This window comes from Delphinus delphis, chromosome X (assembly GCF_949987515.2).
Source record: "Delphinus delphis chromosome X, mDelDel1.2, whole genome shotgun sequence".
NCBI classification, from domain to species: domain Eukaryota; kingdom Metazoa; phylum Chordata; class Mammalia; order Artiodactyla; family Delphinidae; genus Delphinus; species Delphinus delphis.
Genome location: NC_082704.1, coordinates 65725500 through 65746575, shown reverse-complemented (window position 1 = coordinate 65746575; position 21076 = coordinate 65725500). Strand labels below are relative to the sequence as shown.

Sequence of the window (21076 nt, the reverse complement as noted above, 5' to 3'; positions counted from 1 at the left end):
AACCATAAGGTAACCCCCAATATTTTCTTGTCTACTAGTGTTTACACCTTTGTCTATTCCTCTCCCCTTCTGTGCACACAGTACCTGTGACTTCCAACCAATAGCAAACTCTAAACAATGGCAGAGGTGATGGAATGTCATTCACTTGATTAGGTTATGTTATGTGACCAAAAGTCACTTCTATGATTATATCATGTTATATAAGACTCTATCCTATATCAGACTGGAGGAAGAAACTCATTGCTGGTTTCACAATGTAAGCAGTTATGTTGGGGAGACACATGGGAAACAGGAACTGTGTGCATCATTTAGGACCTGAGGGCAGTCTCCTGCTGGCAGGCAGCAAAATGTCTGAAAATTTGGTTATATAGCCACAAGAACATGAATTATGCCAACAACCTGAATGAACTTGGAAGTATATTCTTTTCCTAACTATTCCTACAGATGAGAACCCAGCCCAGCCAACACCTTGATCACAGTCTTGTGAGACCCTAAGCAGAGGAGGCAGCTAAGCTGTCCCAGATCCTTGGCCAACACATAACACGATATAAAAAATGTGTGTTATTTAAAGCTGTTAACTTCATGGTAATTTTTAGCCAGGAATAGAAAATGAATATAAAGTTTAATGTGAAGTTGTCTATGTCTACAATCTATTTGAATAGTCTTTAACCTGTTCTTCTACAAATATATTTTTTGATTAGCTTTGGAAAGGATTATCATCTAGTATATTTTTCAGGATTGCTCCTAAAATTTTAAAACTTTTGTTTTCTTTACAAGTAGGTTTATGAGCTATCTACTGTTGTGTAAAAAATTGGCCCATAATATGAAGGCTTAAAACTACAAACATTAATTACCTCACAGTTTGTAGGAATTAGAAATTCAGGTATAGCTTAGCTAATAGTTCTGGCACAGCATTTCTCAGAATATTGGAGCCAGGGAGTCTGTTGAGACTGGAACCATCTGAAGGTTTGACTGGGTTGTGGGATTCACTTATAAGATTGCTCAGTCACATTGCTTTTGGTAGGAATATTTCATTCCTTCTATGCGGGCCTCAGCATATAGCAGTTGGCTTTTCCCAGAGTGAACAATCCAAGAGAGAGAGCAAGGAAGAAGCCTCCAATGCCTTTTGTGATATAGTCCTCCTGAGTCGTGTACCATCACTTGTATTTTGTAGCCACCTCCTATTGCTATTGTGGTGAGAGCAAGTGTTGGGAGGATCTGCTTGAAACACTGTGTGATGTTAATCATCTTTGTGTGAGTGGTTTGTCCCCAGTAAATTGCATAACAGTAAAAAGTGATTTCTGCTTGTTTTTGTGTTTGTTTGCGGTACACGGGCCTCTCCTGCTGAGGAGCACAGGCTCCGGATGCACAGGCTTAGCGGCCATGGCTCATGGGCCCAGCCGCTCCGCGGCATGTGGGGTCCTCCCAGACCAGGGCACGAACCCATGTCCCCTGCATCGGCAGGCGGATTCTCAACCACTGCGCCACCAGGGAAGCCCTGTTTTTGTGTATTTTTCATGTTTAGTGCAATACAGTAAACCTTGTATAACATCATGGGACCCATTCAAAGTGCCACTAGTGATGCTGGAAGTGCTCCCAAGAAGCAGAAAAAAGTTGTGACATTATAAGAAAAAGTTGAATTGCTTGACATGCACCTGCCATTTCAAGATAAATCCAGTATAAGGATTATTGTAAGAAAAGGAAAGAAAACGAAATTCATAACGTCCTTGCTGTGGCTAGCAACAGACCTAAAAACCTTGCACTTTTTGTGAAATAACTTTTTATCTCCTATTGAAAATGCAGCTTCTATGTGGGTGCAGGATTGGTATAAGAAAGTCATGCCTATAGACTCTAATATGATTCAAGATAAAGCTATGTCAGTATATGGCAAAGCAAAAGGAAGGTGAAGGATCTAAAGCTGGAGAATTTAATGCCAGAAAAGGATGGTTTGATCATTTTAGAAAGAGGTTTGGCTTAAAAAATGTCACGATAACAAGAGAACCAACTTCTGCTAATGAAGAGGCAGCAGACAAGTTCCCAGATACCATTAAGAAAATCACTGAGGAGAAAGGATGTCTTTTTTAAAAATATGTATTTTATTGATTTTTAACTAATTTTATTGGAGTATAGTTGCTTTACAATGTTGTGTTAGTTCCTGCTGTACAGCAAAGTGAATCAGTTATACGTATACATATATCCCCTCTTTTTTAGATTTCATTCCCACTTAGGTCACCACACAGCACTGAGTACTACTGTGCTATACAGTAGGTTCTCATTAGTTATCTGTTTTATTCACAATAGTGTATATATGTCAGTCCCAATCTCCCAATTCATCCCACCCCCATTCCCCCCTTGGTATCCATAAGTTCTTTACATCTGTGTCTCTATTTCTGCTTTGCAAGTAAGTTCATCTGTACCATTTTCTTTTTTTTTTTTTTCATCTGTACCATTTTCTAGATTTCCACATATAAGTGATATTATATGATATTTGTTTTTCTCTTTCTGACTTCATTCTGTATGACAGTCTCTAGGTCCATCCACGTCTCTGCAAATGATCCAATTTCGTTCCTTTTAATGGCTGAGTAATATTACATTGTATATATGTACCACATCTTTATCCATTCCTCGGTTGATGGATGTTTAGATTGCTTCCACGTCCTGTCTATTGTAAATAGTGCTGCAATGAACATCTGGGTGCATGCATCATTTTAAATTATGGTTTTCTCTGGGTATATGCCCGGTAATGAGATTGCTGTGTCATATGGTAGTTCTATTTTTAGTTTTTTTAGGAACCTCCATACTGTTCTCCATAGTGGCTGTACCAATTTACATTCCCACCAACAGAGTAGGAGGGTTCCCTTTTCTCCACATCCTTTCCAGCATTTATGGTTTGTAGATTTTTTTGATGATGGCCGTTCTGACTGGTGTGAGGTGATATTTCATTGTAGTTTTGATTTACATCTCTCTAGTACTTAGTGATGTTGATCTTCTTTTCATGGGTTTGTTGGTCATTGCGACAGTCAGGTATGGGCCCAACTCTCCAGCGTCATCCATTTTCAGGGCTAGTTAATTTGGCAGGTGAGTTGTTACACACTCCTTAGCAGATTCCAACATCCATGGCCACTGTCCCAATGAAAGGGTATCTTCTTGAACAGGTTTTTAACGCAGACAAAAGTGCCTTATTCTGGGCGGAAAATGCCACAAAGGACTTCTATTAGTAAGGAAGAGAAGCAACCATCAGAATTTAAGGCAGGAAGGGGTAGGATAACTCTACTGTTTTGTGCAAATGGAGTCGGGTTTATGAACAGGACTGCCTTTACCTATAGAGCAGCTAACCCCCGAGCCTTGAAGGGAAAAGGTAAACACCAACTGCCAGTCTTTTGGTTGTACAACAAGAAGGACTGGACGACAACCCTTTTTTCTGGATTGGTTCCATTAATGCTTTGTCCCTGAAGTCAGGAAATACTTTGCCAGTAAGGGATGGCCTTCTGAGGTTCTTTTGATATTGGACAATGCCCCTGGCCATCCAGAACCCCATGAGTCCAATACTGAGGGCGTCAAAGTGGTTTATGCCCCCAAATACACGTCTGTAATTCAGCCTCTAGGTCAGAGAGAGGGTCATAAGGATCTTTAAGGCTCATCACACACAGTACTGTATGGGAAAGATTGTCAATGCTATAGACGAGAACCACGATAGAGAGAACATCATGAAAGTCTGGAAGGAGTACACCATTGAAGATGCCATCATTGTTATAGAAAAAGCCATGAAAGGCATCAAGCCCAAAACAATAAATTCCTGCTGGAAAAAAACTGTCCAGATGTTGTGCATGACTTCACAGGATTTAGGACAGAGCCATCAAAGAAATCATGAAATAGATTGTGGATATGGCCAAAAAGATGGGGAGAGTGAGTGATTCAAGATATGGATCTATTGAGAAATTCAAGAGTTAACAGACACCATACCAGAGGAATTAACAGATGACAACTTGATGGAGATGAGTGCTTCTGAACCAGTGCCAGACGACAAGTAAGAAGACTTAGAAGCAGCACCAGAAAACAAATTGACGCTAGACAATCTAGCAGTGAGACTGCAAGACCAAACCCTCCTCATCCTCCTCAGTCTAGTCAATATGAAGATGATGAAGATGAAGAATTTACGATGATCCACTTCCACTTAACGGTAGCAAATAATCATCATGCCCTACAGTTTAGAAACTTATCTATTGTGTATGTCTGTGAATGTCTTCATATGAAAATCTAATAAACTTACAGCAAAAACTCTATGGGACCTTTTTTGTCACCATTGTCATCATCATCCCCTAAGTATTCATTGTATATCACATCCTGTACAAGACTTGTATTGAGCTGGGTAACCTATCCTTACATAGGCATAATGTGAATGACATTTAATATAAAATTAGTAGTGGGTTAGTTTTCTTACTGTTTTATAACTTTACTTTCAAAGAATTACATTACAGTATGCCTCTCGTTATTAGAGAAACTGTGCATCAGCCTTATCATCACAGGTAAGTGGTTTTTTTAAAAGTGTAATAACATTTCCAATACTGTATTAAGAATGTGACTGTAATATTGCATACCATAAAATTTTTATAACATTTCATTCATTAGTGTATAGGCTATCATATTGATTACACTAGACTACCATAAAGCAATCTTTCTTATCAATGCATGAATCATTATACCTGTAAATAAATATTAATTTCTTTTTTCACATTGTTTCATTTTTGATGTCTAGTGTTAATAATATGTATAACATCTAAAGTGTTTTGTATCATATAAGACTGTTGTGGGTACTCACAGATGATTCATCTTGTAAACAGATGATGTAAACTTATGGTATCAATTAATATATTACAGTACTGTAAATGTATTTTCTCTTATGATTTTCTTAACATTTTCTTTTCTCTAGCTTACTTTATGGTAAGAATGTAATATATAATACATATAGCATACAAATATGTGTTAATTGACTGTTTATGTTATCAGTAAGACTTCTGGTCAACAGTTGGCTATTAGTAAAGTTTTTAGGGAGTCAAAAGTTATATGCAGGTATTTGACTGAATGAGGGTTTGGTGCCCCTAGCCCCCACATTGTTCAAGAGTCAACTGCATTTATGTAATAATGAGACCTCTATAAAAAGAAATGTGTAAAATGAAAGGAATATTGAAATAATTATGCAGCTATGCAAGTAACTACTCTGTCTCTTTTCCCTTTCTCACACACACACACACACACACACACACACACACACACACACACTCATGCCCTTATTCAGTTTTGCTAGTATATTTTTAGTGGTTATTTATATTATTATTTTAAACTCAACAAACTGTGGGATAATAGTTTTAATTGATGAGAAAGAATAGCATGCTTGGTGTAAATTTAAAAAACATCTCATTATTTATTTAAGTGGTATGCAAGGTTATAGCTTAGTTAGGTAATTGAGTAACTTGGTCATTCTAATGTTTTTTCCATTCCAGCTTCAGTTAAAAAGTTTGGAGATTAATAGCAGACTTGTTATAAGTAACAGCTTACCACATACATTAGTAATGTGGTTTGTAAACTCATTAAAAGATTGTGGTAGCTGAAGTAAAACAGTCATGTTGCTATACAGAGTGGTGTTTTATCTTCTTTCTCTAAGCATCTCAGCTTTGAGTCATTCCTGAAGAAGGGTTTAATCACGTTCCAGCAAGTCTCTTCATCTTTGACATCCATCTGCACTGCTGAGCTCTGTGGACCTGGTCTTATACTTGGTTTGGTTTCTGTAGCATCTTTATTAAGCTATAAAAAAGGAGAATGAATATTAACAAATCCATTAAAATATTATAGAGGGTTGATAAAAATACAAGTAGACTAAAATGCAAGGACAGAATCCTTCAGGAAAGAACCATGCATGTTAATATCTATGAAGTAAAAGAACCACAAGTAGATAGATTCAAATGACTGTTGAGAGGAACTGGGGGAAATACAACAATAATGCAGAAAATGACTTAAGGACAGTGATCTAAAAACATATTCACTTTCATGTGATTTAGTAAGAAGAAACAACATTATTAAGAAAGCTTAAATTAACTAAGTGAAGTAATTTAGGAAGAGAAAGACAAATACCATATGATATCACTTATATGTGGAATCTAAAATATGACACAAATGAACATATCTATGAAACAGAAACAGACTCACAGACATAGAGAACAGACTTGTGATTGCCAATGAGGAGGGGAGTAGGGGAGGGAAGTATTGGGAGTTTGGGATTAGCAGATGTAAACTATTATGTATAGGATGGATAAACAACAAGGTCCTACTGTATAGCACAGGGAACTATATTCAGTATATTGTGATAAACCATAATGGAAAAGAATATGAAAAAGAACATATATATATGTATAACTGAGTCACTTTGCTGTACAGCAGAAATTAACACAACATTGTAAATTAACTATACTTCAATAAAATTTCAGAGAAAAAGAATGCTTGTATTAAAAGGCTACCATTTAAAATGAATTTGAGGATTTTTTTTCAAAAAAAAAAGTCACCAAAAGATCAGTAGGCAGCATTAATAAAAAAATCCTGGGGAGAGGTGAGAATCTAATTTCTATAGCTGCCATATTATAATATGGACATCCTCAAAATGTCCACTTTTCAAGAAAAATCTAACAGACATTTTAATAAAAGAAAATATGGGACTTCCCTGGTGGCACAGTGGTTAAGAATCTGCCTGCCAATGCAGGGGACACGGGTTTGAGCCCTAGTCCAGGAAGATCCCACATGCCATGCAGCAACTAAGCCCATGTGCCACAACTACTGAGCCTGTGCTTTAGAGCCTGCAGGCCACAACTACTGAGCCTGTGTGCCACAACTACTGAAACCTGCACACCTACAGCCCATGCTCCACAACAAAGAGAAGCCACCTCAATGAGAAGCCCACACACCGCAATGAAGAGTAGCCCCTGCTCACCACAACTAGAGAAAGCCTGCCTGCAGCAATGAAGACCCAATGCAGCCAAAGATAAATTTATATAAAAAAAGAAAATATGGCATATTAACAAGAGAAAAATCAATGCAAACATGCTTGAGGAAGCACAAATGATGTATTTCTAGACAAAGACTTTAAGTTGGTTGTTTTAAATGAGTTTAATAGAATGAGTTTTGAAGTGTTCAAAGAGCTAAAGGAAACTATTATCTAACAAACTAAAGAAAAGTATGAGAAAATGTCTCACCAAAGTGAGAATATCAATAAAAAAATGGAAATTATATAAAGAGCAACTAAATAGAATATTTAAACTTGAAAAGTATAGTAACTTGAATTCCTTTTATTTCTTTTTCTTGTCTGATTGCTATGACTAGGACTTCTGATACTATGGTGAATAAAAGTGGTGAGAGTGGGTGTCCTTGTCTTGTTCCCAGTCTTAGAGGAAATGCTTTCAAATTTTCACTGTTGAGTATGATGTCTGCTGTGGGTTTCTCATAAATGGCCTTTATTATGTTGAGGTATGTTCCTTGTATGCCCACATTCTGGATAGTTTTTATCCTAAATGGATGTTGAATTTTGTTAAAAGCTTTTTTTGCATCAATTGATATAATCATATGGATTTTTTGTTTTGTTTTGTTTTCTGTTTTTTCTTGCAGTATGCGGGCTTCTCACTGCTCTGGCCTCTCCCGTTGTGGAGCACAGGCTCTGGACACGCAGGCTCAGCAGCCATGGCTCATGGGCCCAGCCGCTCCACAGCATGTGGGATCCTCCCAGACCGGGGCACGAACCCGTGTCCCCTGCATCGGCAGGCAGACTCTCAACCACTGCGCCACCAGGGAAGCCCAATCATATGGTTTTTATTCTTCAATTTGTTAATGTGGTGTATCACATTGATTGATTTGTGGATGTTGAAAAATCCTTGCATCCCTGGGATAAATCCCACTTGGTCATGGTGTGTGATCCTTGTAATGTATTGTTGGATTCGGTTTGCTAATATTTTGTTGAGGATTTTTACATCTATGTCTGTTAGTTATATTTGTCTGTAATTTTCTTTTTCTTGTGATACCTTTGTCTCGTTTTGGTATCAGGGTGATGCTGGCTTCATAGAATGAGTTTTGAAGTGTTCCTTCATCTGCAGTTTTTTGGAATACTTTAAGAAGTGTAGGTGTTAACACTTAGTTAACTGTTTGGTAGAATTCACCTGTGCAGCCATCTGGTCCTGGACTTTTGTTTGTTGTGAGTTTTTAAATTACTGATTCAGTTTCATTACTGCTAACTGGTCTGTTCATATTTTGTATTTCTTACTGGTTCAGTCTTGGAAGATTGTATATTTCTAAGAATTTGTCCATTTCTTCTTGGTTGTTCATTTTATTGGCATATAGTTGTTTGTAGTAGTCTCTTTTGATCCTTGGTGTTTCTGTGGTGTCGGTTGTAACTTCTCCTTTTTCATTTCTTACTTTATTGATTTGGACCCTCTTCCTTTTTTTCTTGATGAGTCTGGCTAAAGGTTTATCAATTTTGTTTATCTTAAAAAAAAACAGCTTTTAGTTTCATTGATCTTTTCTATTTTTTTAGTCTCTATTTCATTTATTTCTGCTCTGATCTTTATGATTTCTTTACTTTTATTTTTAAACATCTTTACTGGAGTATAATTGCTTTACAATGGTATGTTAGTTTCTGCTTTATAACAAAGTGAATCAGCTATACATATACATATATCCCCATATCTCCTCCATCTTGCGTCTCCCTCCCAACCCCCCATCCCACCCCTCTAGGTGGTCACAAAGCACCAAGCTGATCTCCCTGTGCTATGCAGCTGCTTCCCACTAGCTATCTATTTTATATTTGGTAGTATATATTAGTCCATGCCACTCTCTCACTTCGTCCCAGCTTACCCTTCCCCCTCCCAGTGTCCTCAAGTCCATTGTCTTCATCTGCGTCTTTATTCCTGTCCTGCTCCTAGGTTCTTCATAACCTTTTTTTTTGGTTTGTTTTTAGACTCCATATATATGTGTTAGCATATGATATTTGTTTTTCTCTTTCTGACTTCACTCTGTACGACAGACTGTAGGTCCATCCACCTCACTACAAATAACTCAATTTCGTTTCTTTTTCTGACTGAGTAATATTCCATTGTATATATGTGCCACATCTTCTTTATCCATTCATCTGTCAGTGGACACTTAGGTTGCTTCCATGTCCTGGCTATTGTAAATAGAGCTGCAATGAACATTGTGGTACATGGCTCTTTTTGAATTATGGTTTTCTCAGGGTATATGCCCAGTAGTGGGATTGCTGGGTCACATGGTAGTTCTATTTTTATTTTTTTAAGGAACCTCCATACTGTTCTCCGTAGTGGCTGTATCAATTTACATTCCTACCAACAGTGCAAGAGGGTTCACTGTTCTCCACACCCTCTCCAGAATTTATTGTTTCTAGTTTTTTTGATGATGGCCACTCTGACTGGCGTGAGGTGATACCTCATACTTCTTCTTTTTTTTAATTAGTTAATTTTTGGCTGCATTCGTTCTTTGTTGCTGCATGTGGGCTTTCTCTAGGTTCAGTGAGTGCGGGCTACTCTTCATTGTGGTGTGCAGGCTTCTCATTGCAGTGGCTTCTCTTGTTGTGGAACTTGGGTTCTAGGCACGTGGGCTACAGTAGTTGTGGCATGCGGGCTCAGTAGTTGTGGCTCACAGGCTCTAGAATGCAGGCTCAGTAGTTGTGGCACATGGGCTTAGTTGCTGCATGGCATGTGGGATCTTCCCTGACCAGTGATCAAGCCCATGTCCCCTGCATTGGCAGGTAGATTCCCAGCCACTGCTCCACCAGGGAAGTCCCGATTTCTTTACTTCTAATTTTGGGTTTTATTTGTTTTTCTTTCTCTAGTTCCTTTAGGTATAATTTTATGTTGTTTGATATTTTTCTTGTTTCCTGAGGTAAGCTTGTGTCACTATAAACTTCTCTCTTAAAACTGCTTTTGTTGTATCCCATAGGTTTTGGACTGTTGTCTTTTCATTTTCATTTTTCTGTAGGTAGTTTTTTAAATTTCCATTTTGATTTCTTCAGTGATCCATTGGTTGTTTAGTCCATATAGTTTTGCCTTCTCATGTTTGTGCTTTTTGCAGTTTTTTTCTTGTAGTTGATGTCTAGTCTCATAGCATTGTGGTCGGAAAAGACGCTTGATATGATTCCAATTTTCTTAAATTTACTGAGGCTTGTTTTGTGGCCTATCATGTGATCTATCCTGGAGAATGTTCCATGCACACTTGAAAAGAATGTGTATTCTGCTGCTTTCGGATGGAATGCTTTATATATATATCAATTAAGTACAACTTGTCTAATATGTCATTTAAGCCCAGTATTTTATTGTTTATTTTTTGTCTGGATTATCTATCCATTTATGTAAGGGGGTTGTTAAAGTCCCCCACTTTTATTGTGTTACTGTCAATAAGAAAAATGAACACAAGCATACTACTAAAGGAAATCATCAAACGAAATGTAGAGAAACTAAAAGAAGAAGAAAAGAACAGGGAAAACTGACAAAAATAATCAGAAAACAGGTATAAGTACATACCTATCAATAATTACTTTAAATGTTAGTGGACTAAATGCTCCAATCAAAAGATATAGGGTGGCTGGATAAAAAAAACAAGACCCATCTATATGACGCTTACAAGAGACTCACTTCAGAACTAAACATACATGCATACTGAAAATGAAGGGATGGAAAAAGATATTTTATGCAGATGGAAATGTTAAGAAAGGGGTGGTACCAATAATATCAGGAAAAATCTTTAAAGCAAAGTCTCAACAACAGACAAAGAAGGGCATTATATTATGATAAAGGGATGAATACAAGAAGTGTATATTTTACTTTTTAACATTTATGGATCCAATGTAGGAGTACCTAAGTATATAAAGCAAATACAGATATAAAGGGGAAATTTGACAATACAATAATGGCAGGGTACTTTAGCACCCCAATTTCATCAAAGGACAGATCATCAAGCTCTAAAAACTTTACCAAAAAACTATTATAAATAAGAGATGGATTCAGTAAAGTTGCAGAACAGAAAATTAATACACAGAAATCTGTTAAATTTCTATACAGTAATAATGAGCTGTCAGAAAGAGAAGTGAAGAAAACTATCCCATTTACAGTTGTATCAAAAAGAATAATACACCCAGGAACAAATTTAACGAGGTGAAATACCTGGACTCTGAAGAGTAGAAGATATTGTTGAAGAAGACACAAATAAATGGAAAGATATTTCCTGCTCATTGATTGGAAGAATTCACATTGTTTAAATGTCCATATTATTTAAAAGAATCTATGCATTCAGTGCAATTCCTGTCTGAATCTTAAGGACATTTTTCATAGAAATAGAACAAAAAAATTCTAAAATTTATGTGGAACCACAAAATACCCCAAATAGTCAAAGCAACCCTGAGAAAAAAGATCAAATCTGGAGGTGTAACACTCTTTAGTTTCAAAGTATATTACAAAGGTATAGTAATCAAAACAGCATGGTATTGGCAGAAACTCAGACATATGTGGGCAATTAATTTATGATAAAGTAGCAAAGAACATACAATGGAGAAACAATACTCTTTTCAGTAAATGATGTTGGGGAAACTTGACAGTCACATGCAAAGCAAAAAGAAAAATGAAACTAGATCGATCACCTTGTTTCACCATAAAGAAAAATCACCTGAAAATGGATTGTATGTAAGCTTTGAATGTAAGAACTGGAACCATAAAACTAGAATAAAACATAGGCAGTATGCTCTTTGAAATCAGTCGCAGCATTATCTTTCTGGATATGTCTCCTCAGGCATGGGGACCAAAACAAAAACAAATGAGACTACATTAAACTAAATAGTTTCTGCCTATCAAAGGAAATCATCAACAAAACAAAAAGAGAACCTACTGAATGGGAGAAGATATTTGCAAATCATATATCCAATAAGGGGTTAATATCCAAAATATATAAAGAATTCATAGAACTCAAAAACAAAAGCAAACAACCTGATTAAAAAGGGGGGCAGAGGAAATGAATAGACATTTTCCAAAGAAGACATACAGATAGCCAACAGGCACATGAAAAAATATTCAACATCGGTAATTATTAGTGAAATAAATATCTGGTAAAGATAAATACATGGGAAATTGTGTAATGCCAATTTTTATTTTCTACATGATTGAAAAGATAAATGCATTAGAATTATCATTCTATTTATTGGGCACACAATTTATAACTGTGTAGTCTATGTCATCAATGATAGAAAGAGGGAAGGACAGAGCTCTACTGGAGCAGGGGTTTTGTATGATATTGAAGTTAAGGTGGTATACATTCTTTTTTGTTTTTTAATTGAAGTGTAACTGATTTACAGTGTTGTGCCAATCTCTGCTGTACAGCAAAGTGACTCAGTTATACACATATAGACATTCTTTTTTTAAATATTTTTTTCCATTTTGTTTTATCCTAGGACATTGGATATAGTACCCCTTGCTATACAGTAGGACCGTTTTGTTTATCCATTCTAAATGTAATAGTTTGCATCTACCAACCCCAAACTTCCAGTCCATCCCTCTCCCTCCCCCCATCCCCCTTGGCAACCACAAGTCTGATCTCTAGGTCTGTGAGTGTGTTTCTGTTTTGTAGATAGGTTCATTTGTGCTGTATTTCAGATTCCACATATAAGTGATATCATATGGTATTTTTCTATTTCTGACTTGCTTCACTTAGTATGATAATATCTGTTTGCATCCAGGTTGCCATAAATGGCATTACTTGGTTCTTTTTTATGGCTGAGTAGTTTATATGTTGTTTATATGTACCTCATCTTCTTTATCCATTTTCTGTCAATAGACATTTAGGTTGTTTTGATATTTTGGCTATTGTTAATAGTGCTGCTGTGAACATTGGGGTGCATGTATCTTTTTGAATTATAGTTTTGTCCGGTTATATGCCCAGGAGTGGGATTGCTGGATCATATGGTAATTCTATTTTTAGTTTTCTGAGGAACCGCCATACTGTTTTCCATAGTGGCTGCACCAACTTACATTCAAGGGTGGTATACATTCTAATTAGACTGTTATAACTTTAAGGTGCTAAATGTAATGATCAGTGTACCCACAAAGTACCTATGTATAGAATATACACTAAAAGTAATAAGAAGGGAATCAAAATGTTTCACTAGAAAAAAAATCATCCAAACACAAAAGATGTCAGTAAAATGGTAGGAAATGAGTTACAAAAATGCCATAAGGCATATAGTAAACAAATAGCAAAATGGCAGAAGAAGTACCTCCTGATTGATAACTACTTGGAATGTAAAAAATCTTTAATCAAAAGACATAGCTTGGCAGAATAGATAAAACATGATCAAACTATATTGTATCTAAAAGAGACTCATGGGGACTTCCCTGGTGGCACAATGGTTAAGAATCCACCTGCCAATGCAGGGGACACGGTTCGATCCCTGGTCCAGGAAGATCCCACATGCTGCAGAGCAACTGGGCCCATGCGCCACAACTACTGAGCCCGCACTCTAGAGCCCGCGCGCCACAACTGCTGAAGCCCGCATGCCTAGAGCCTGCGCTCTGCAGCAAGAGAAGCCACCGCAATAAGAAACACACACACCGCAGGGAAGAGTAGCCCCCATTCGCCGCAACTAGAGAAAGCCCATGCACAGCAATGAAGACCCAATGCAGCCAAAAATAAATAAATAAATTTGTTAAAAAAATTTTTTAAAACAGACATATTTTAGATCTAACACACAAATATATTGACAGTGAAGAAGACTCCATGCAAATAGTAACTGAAAGAGATCAGGCGTGTCTATACTAATATGAAATAAAGTAGATTTTAAATCAAGAAGTTTATAGTAGGTGGAGGAATTATATATTAATAAAATATTCAATTCAACAAGAAGACATAACAATTGTAAACATTTACAAACCTAATAACAGATCCTCAAAATATATGAAGGAAACTGGACAGAATTGAAGGAAGAAATAGGTAGTTCTTCATAAGAGTGAGAGGCTTCAATACTTCTCTTTCTATAATGGAAATAGCAACCAAACAGAAAATAAGTAAGGAATTAGAGGACTTGAACAACTCTGAACCAAATACACCTAACAGACATATATAAAGTACATTCTACACAACAACAGCAGATTACACATTCTCTCACATGCACATGGAACTTTCTCCAGGACAGAGTATATTTTAAGCTACAAAACAAGTCTCAATAGATGTAAAAAGATGGTTATCGTACAAAGTATCTTCACTGACCACAACAGGATGAAGTTAGATATCAACAACAGAAGGAACTAATAAAATCACAAATATATTAAAATTAAACAACACACTCAAACAGCCAATTGGTCAAAGAAGAAATTGTAATGGAAATTAGAAAATACTTAGAGACAAGTGCAAATAAAAACACATTAAAATTATACTATGCAGTGAAAACAGTTGTTAGAGGAAAATGTATATCTGTAATTATGTAGATCTAAAAAGAATAAAGGTCTCAGATCAGTAACCTAACTTCACACCTGAAGGAACCAGAAAAAGAAGAAGAAACTATCCCAAAGGTAACAGAAAGAAGGAAATAATAAAGATCAAAGTAGTGATAAAATAGAGACTAAGCAAACAATAGAGAAAATTAATTAAATCAGAAGACGGTTCCTTGGAAAGATAAACAAAATCACCAAATGTTTAGTAAGACTAAGAAAAAACAGGGAGAGAGAGTACATACAAATAACTAAGATGAGAAATGTAAGTGGTGACACAACAACTGACCTTAACAAAATTAAATTAATTGTAAGAAAATAGTATGAAAAATTGTACAGCAAATTAGATAACTTAGAAGAAATGGATAAATTCCTTGAAATACACAATTCACCTAAACTGACTCAAGAAGAAATAGAAAATCTCAACAGACCTAACAAGTAAAGAGAATGAATCACTAACATAACACCTGACAACAAAATTAAGTCCTGAATTAATTTTGGTGATTTCCGCCAAACATTTAAACAAGAGATAAAAACAATACTTTTAGTACTCTTTCAAAAAATTAAAGTACTTCCTAACTCATTCGATGAGAACAGCATTGCTCTGATACAAAACCAAATAAAGACATAACAAGGAAGAAAATTATAGATCAATATCCCTTATTAATATAGATGCAAAAGTCCTCAACAAAATATTAGAAAACCAAATCCAGTTGCATATTAAATGGATTACTCACCATGTCCAAGTCAAATTTATTCCAGGAATGCAAGGGTGGTTCAACATAAGGAAAGCAATCAATGTAATACATCATGTGAATAGAACAAAGGGAAAAAACCCTCATGATCATCTCAATTTATGCAGGAAAGGCATTTGACAAAATCCAACATCCTTTCTTGATAAATACTCTGAAAACTGGGAATATAGGGAAAATTCTGCGACATGATACAGGACATTTATGAAAAACCCACAGTTAACATCATACTCATTGATGAAAGACTGCAAATTTTACCCCTGAGATCACTAACAAGGCAAGGATACCCACTTTCATCATTTGCCATTCATGTCTTACTGGAAGTACTAGCAATAGCTATTATACAAGAAAAGGGGCATCCTCATTGGAAATGAAGGGGTAAAGCTACCTCTATTCACAGATTATGTGATCTAATCTTTAGAAAATCCAAAGGAATCTGCAAGAAAGCTAGTAAAACTAAAAAGCGAGTTCTTCATAATTGCAGGGTACAAATGAAAACAAAAATCAGATGTATTTCTGTACACCACCAACAATCTAAAAATGAAATTAAGAATGGAATTCCATTTATAATAATATCTAAGAGTTTAAATCCAAGGAGAGAAAGGAAATCTTGGGAAGCTGCCGTCTGCACCTCCATGACCAGCACAGCCATGCCAGAGTCAACAGGAGACCCAGGCCATCACCCCATCACTGCTGCTTCTATCCACCCGCTTCCACGTCCTTGGATTCCTTCCAACAGCTTGCTAAAACATGATGGATTACTATGAAGTTCTATGCATGCAGAGACATGCTTCAGCCAAGGATATTAAAAAGGCTTATTGGAAACTGGCATCAGCATAGCAACCAGATAAAAATCTTGACAAGAAAAAGGGAGAGAAAATTCAAATAGCCAAGGTATATGAGGTGTTTGAGGTGTTATCACATATTAAAAAAATGGGACATCTATGACAGATATGCTAAAAAACAATTAAATGATGGAGGTGGAAGTCATTTTGACAGGCCATTTGAGTTTGGCTTCAGATTCCTTAATCCAGATGTCTTCAGGGAATATTTTGGTGGAAGAGACTTTTTTTATTTGACCTCTTTGAAGACCCACTTGAGAACATATTTGGTCATTGCAGGGGCCCCATGGAAACAAAAGCTGGGGCACAGGGTCATTTTTCTCTGCCTTAAGTGGATTTCCGTCTTTTGGAGGTGGATTTTCTTCTTTTGACCCAAATTTACATTGTTCAGTTCACTACGTCATGGGGGCCTCACTTCATTCTCTTCCATGTCATTTGGTGGTAGTGGGATGGGCAACTTCAAATCTATGTTAACTTCTACTAAATTAATTAATGACAGAAAAATCACTACAAAGAGAATTGTCAAGAATGGTGAAGAAAGATTAGAAGTTGAAAAAGATGGCCAGTTAAAGTCCTTAACAATAAAATGCAAGGAGCAGCAGCTATGCTTGGATAAGGAGTAATTGCATGCATTTAACTGAAATGTTAAACTATAAATATAGGAACATTTGTTGAAGATTTGAAATGAATTCAACTTCTAGTATAACTGTACCTAATGTAAAGTATTTATAAAGAGTTCACTGGAGCCCCTATTTGTCATATGCTTTCGAGTTTATTGTTGGGACCACATAACAGTTCCATAATTTTTTGTCTTTAAAATTGTTGTAAATCTGTATATGCACATTGCTTTTCTATTAAATGTAATCTAAGGTGGCTTTGATTCTTTTGTACACTAACAGCTGCAAAGACCTTCTTTTGCATTGTGTTTGAAACATGAGCCAAGTAGTGTCAGTCAGCTGTAAAGTCAGTATTGCCAGGATGAATCTTACACACACACACACACACACACATACACAAATTCAATTTTTTTCAGTATTTAATAGTGAAAGACATTAATGGTAACACACTTTTGATTTAATATAAATTGAGGATGTTTTCTACTTGTGCATGAATGCTGGCAACTTAGTACATTTTGACAATTGTTTAAACATGTAATTATAAGCTTAGGTTTAAAAAAGTAAAGCTGGTAAGCTGGGTCTTTGTCATTTGTCACATTTCCAAAGAATGGAAATGTGAATGTGTTTAATGCATTCCTTCCTGAGTGGGACCTGTAAAAACTTAATTAATTTAATTAATTTGTGAATTAAATTCTCAGTAATAAATTTAGGCAAAAGGCTAGTACACCAAAAATTATAAAACATTTTGCTGAGAGAATCCTTGTGCATTTCTGGTGGGAATGTAAAAAGGTGTAATTGCTATGAAAAACAGTTTGGCAATTTTTCAAAAGGTTCAGTATAGAACTACCAAATGACACAGCAATTCCACTCCTAGGTTTATATCCGAAAGAACTCAAAACAGGAACTCAGATATTTGTAACAAGTTTCATAGCAGCATTATTCACAATAACCAAAAGGTGGAAACAACCGAAGTGTCAATCAACAGGTGAATGGATAAACTATATGTGGTATATTCATACAATGGAATATCATTCTGTCATAAAAAGGAATTACATTTTGATATAGGATATACCATGGGTAAACCTTGAAAACATTATGCTTAGTGAAATAAGCCAGATACAGATGAAAATATAATATTGTATCCTTTCACTTTTATGACATGCCTAGAATAGGCAAATTCATAGAGACAGAAAGTAGAACAGAGATTACCAGAGGCTGGGGGCAAGGGATGGGGTTAGAAGCTCAGGTTTTTGTTTAATGTGTATGGGGGTTTGGTTGGGATGATGAAAACGTTTTGGGTATTGATTTAGTAGTGATGTTTACAAAACACTGTATATTTAATGCTACTTACAAATGATTAAAATGATAAAAATTTATGTATATTTTACCACAATAAAAATGAAAAAGAAATTAAGGCATTTCCAGATCTACAAAAACTGAGGGTTTTTTTTTTACTAGCAGACCTGTCCTTCAATGAATGCTAAAGAGAGTCCTTTAGTTTGAAATATATGGATACTAGACAGTAACTCAACTCGACATGAAGAAATAAAGAACAGCAGGAAAGGTAACTAAATAGGTAAATGTAAAAGCCAGTATTATTGTATTTTTGGCTTATAACTCCTTTTTCCCTATATGATTTAAAAGACAGTTGCAAAACGCAGTAATTATAAATCTGCATTAATGGGAACACAGCATGTAAAGATGTATTCTGTGGCAATAGAAGCATACAGATTGGGAGAGGAATAGAGATATATAGAAGCAAAATGTATACTATTGAAATTATGTCAGTGTTACTCTGAACTAGATTGTTATAAATTAAGATGTTAATTGTAATCCTAAGGCAACCAGTAAGATAATGACTAAAAGATATAGTAAAAGAAATGATAAGGGAATGAAAATAATACACTAGAAAATATCTATTTAATACTAAAAAAGGAAATAAAATAAGTATGGAGAAACCAAAAAGACATAAGATATGGAACATTAATATCCAAATGCTACAAATAAGTCCTTCCTTATCCATAATTACATTAGATGTAAGTGGATTAACCTCTCGAATTAAAAGGCAGAGATTGGCAGAATGGATTTTTTAAAAAATGATCCAACTAAATGCTGTCTACAGATACTTTAGTTTTAATGACACAAATTGTTTGAAAGTAAAAATATAGTGTATGGAAACAGTACTCACAAGAGAGCTGAAGTTCATATGCTAATATCAGACAAAACAGACTTTGAAATAAAATTGTCACTAGAGAGAAAGGACATTTTTTTTGGCTGCATTGGGTCTTCATTGCTGCATGCAGGCTTTCTCTAGTTGCGGTGAGCAGGGACTACTCTTCATTGTGGGGCATGGGCTTCTCATTGCGGTGGCTTCTCTTGTTGCAGAGCACGGGCTCTAGGTTCACGGGCTTCAGTAGTTGCAGCACTCAGGCCCTAGAGTGCAAAGGCTTCAGTAGTTGCAGCATGTGGGCTCAGTAGTTGTGGTGCGTGGGCTCTAGGGCACACAGGCTTCAGTAGTTCTGGCGTGCAGGCTCCATAGTTGTGGCTCACAGGCTAGTTGCTCCATGGCATGTGGAATCTTCCGGGACCAGGGATCGAACCTATGTCCCCTGCATTGGTAGGCGGATTCTTAAACACCGCACCACCAGGGAATCCTGAGAAAGGACATTGTATAATGATGAAATCATCAATCCCTGGAAAAAATATAATAATTTAAGCACCTCACAACAGAGCACCTCACAACAGAGCTCCAAAATATATAAAGTAAAAATGGAGAGAATGGAAGGGAGAAATAGGTAATTTAATCATAAGAGTTGGATATGTCAATACCCTACTTTCAATAATAGAAAAAGTAGATGGAAGATCAGCAAGGAAATGGAAGACTTGAACATCCCTAATTACCAAGCAGACCTAATAGTTACCTATAGAACACTTCACCCAATTTCATCAGAATATTATTCTCAAAGGAACCTGGAACATTGTGCATGATAGATTGTATCTTAAGCCATTAACGTGTTAATAAATTTTAAAAGGATTTAAATCATACAAAGTAAGTGTTGTAATTAAAGTAAAATGAAATATGAAATTAGTAACAGAAGGAAATTTAGAAAAACCACAAAATGTGGAAATCAAACAACACACTACCAAATAAGGAATGGGTTAAAAAGGAAATCATAAGGGAATGTAAAATGGTGCATTTGCTGTGGAAAATAAGTTTGGCAGTTGCTCAAAAAGATAAAATAAAGTTACTTTATGACACAGCAATTCCTCTCCTAGGTATATACCCAAGAGAAATGAAAACATATGTCCATACAATACTTGTACATGACTGGTTATAAGAGCATTATTCATAATAGCTAAAAAAATGAAAATAACCCAAATGTATTCAATACATTAAATGTTGGATGGACAAATAAAATGGATGTGGACAAATAAAATGTGGCATAACCATCCAAAGGAATATTATACAGAAATAAAATGAAATGAACTGATATATGCTGCAAGATGGATAAACATTGAAAATATGCTAAGTGAAAGAAGCCATATACAAGAGGCTACATATTCTATGATTCCATTTATATGAAGTAATCAGAATAGACAAATCTGTAGAGACAAATCTATAGAGATAGAAATCTGTAGAGTAGTTATTGCTATCACATGGGAGGAAAGACAAACTAGGACTAACTACTAATAAGTATGGCTTGGTTTTGGGGGTGGGGGTATCAATAGAAATAGTCTGGAATTAGATAGTGGAGATGGTTGCAGAACCTAATGAATGTCCACAAAACCACAGAAGTGTACCCTTTAAAGTGGTGAATTTTACCTCATGTAAAGTACATGTGAATTTTAAAACCCTATAGGTCCCCCATGTGGCCACAAATTATTTACAATCCTCCCACATGCAAAATACACTTACCCACTACAAAGGCCCACAAAAGTCTCATCTCACTATACCATCAGCTCAAAGTCCGTGAAATCATCTAAATCAGATCCATGCACAGATGAAGTTTTCTCAGGTATACTTTCTTAAGTAAATCACCTCAAGTATAGTTCTTGATCTGAGTTATGTGCACTCCATTTGCCCAACATACAGGGTCGAGACTGATAAAACCCCTATGGGTATTCCTATTCAAATAGGGAGAAAATGTGAAGCACAAAGAAGTACATAGAAATTCTGAAATCCAGACAGGAAAATTTTGGAAGTTTCTTCATTAAGGACTCAGCCCCATTCCTGCCCAGGAATGGCTCAGTCCTTACTCATTGTTCTTGGTTCCACACTTTGAGTCATCCTTCCTTTGATTTGCTAGGTAAGCTATATTTTCAACTGCGTAGCTTTTGTGGTTTGCTCC

General features: G+C 36.0%; 1 pseudogene; it reads left to right on the top strand.

Annotated features, from left to right (window-relative positions):
• The window catches only part of LOC132418975 (dnaJ homolog subfamily B member 6-like), a 96617-nt pseudogene extending 75966 nt beyond the window's left edge, over window positions 1-20651 (top strand).
• The last annotated feature ends 425 nt before the right edge of the window (window positions 20652-21076 follow it).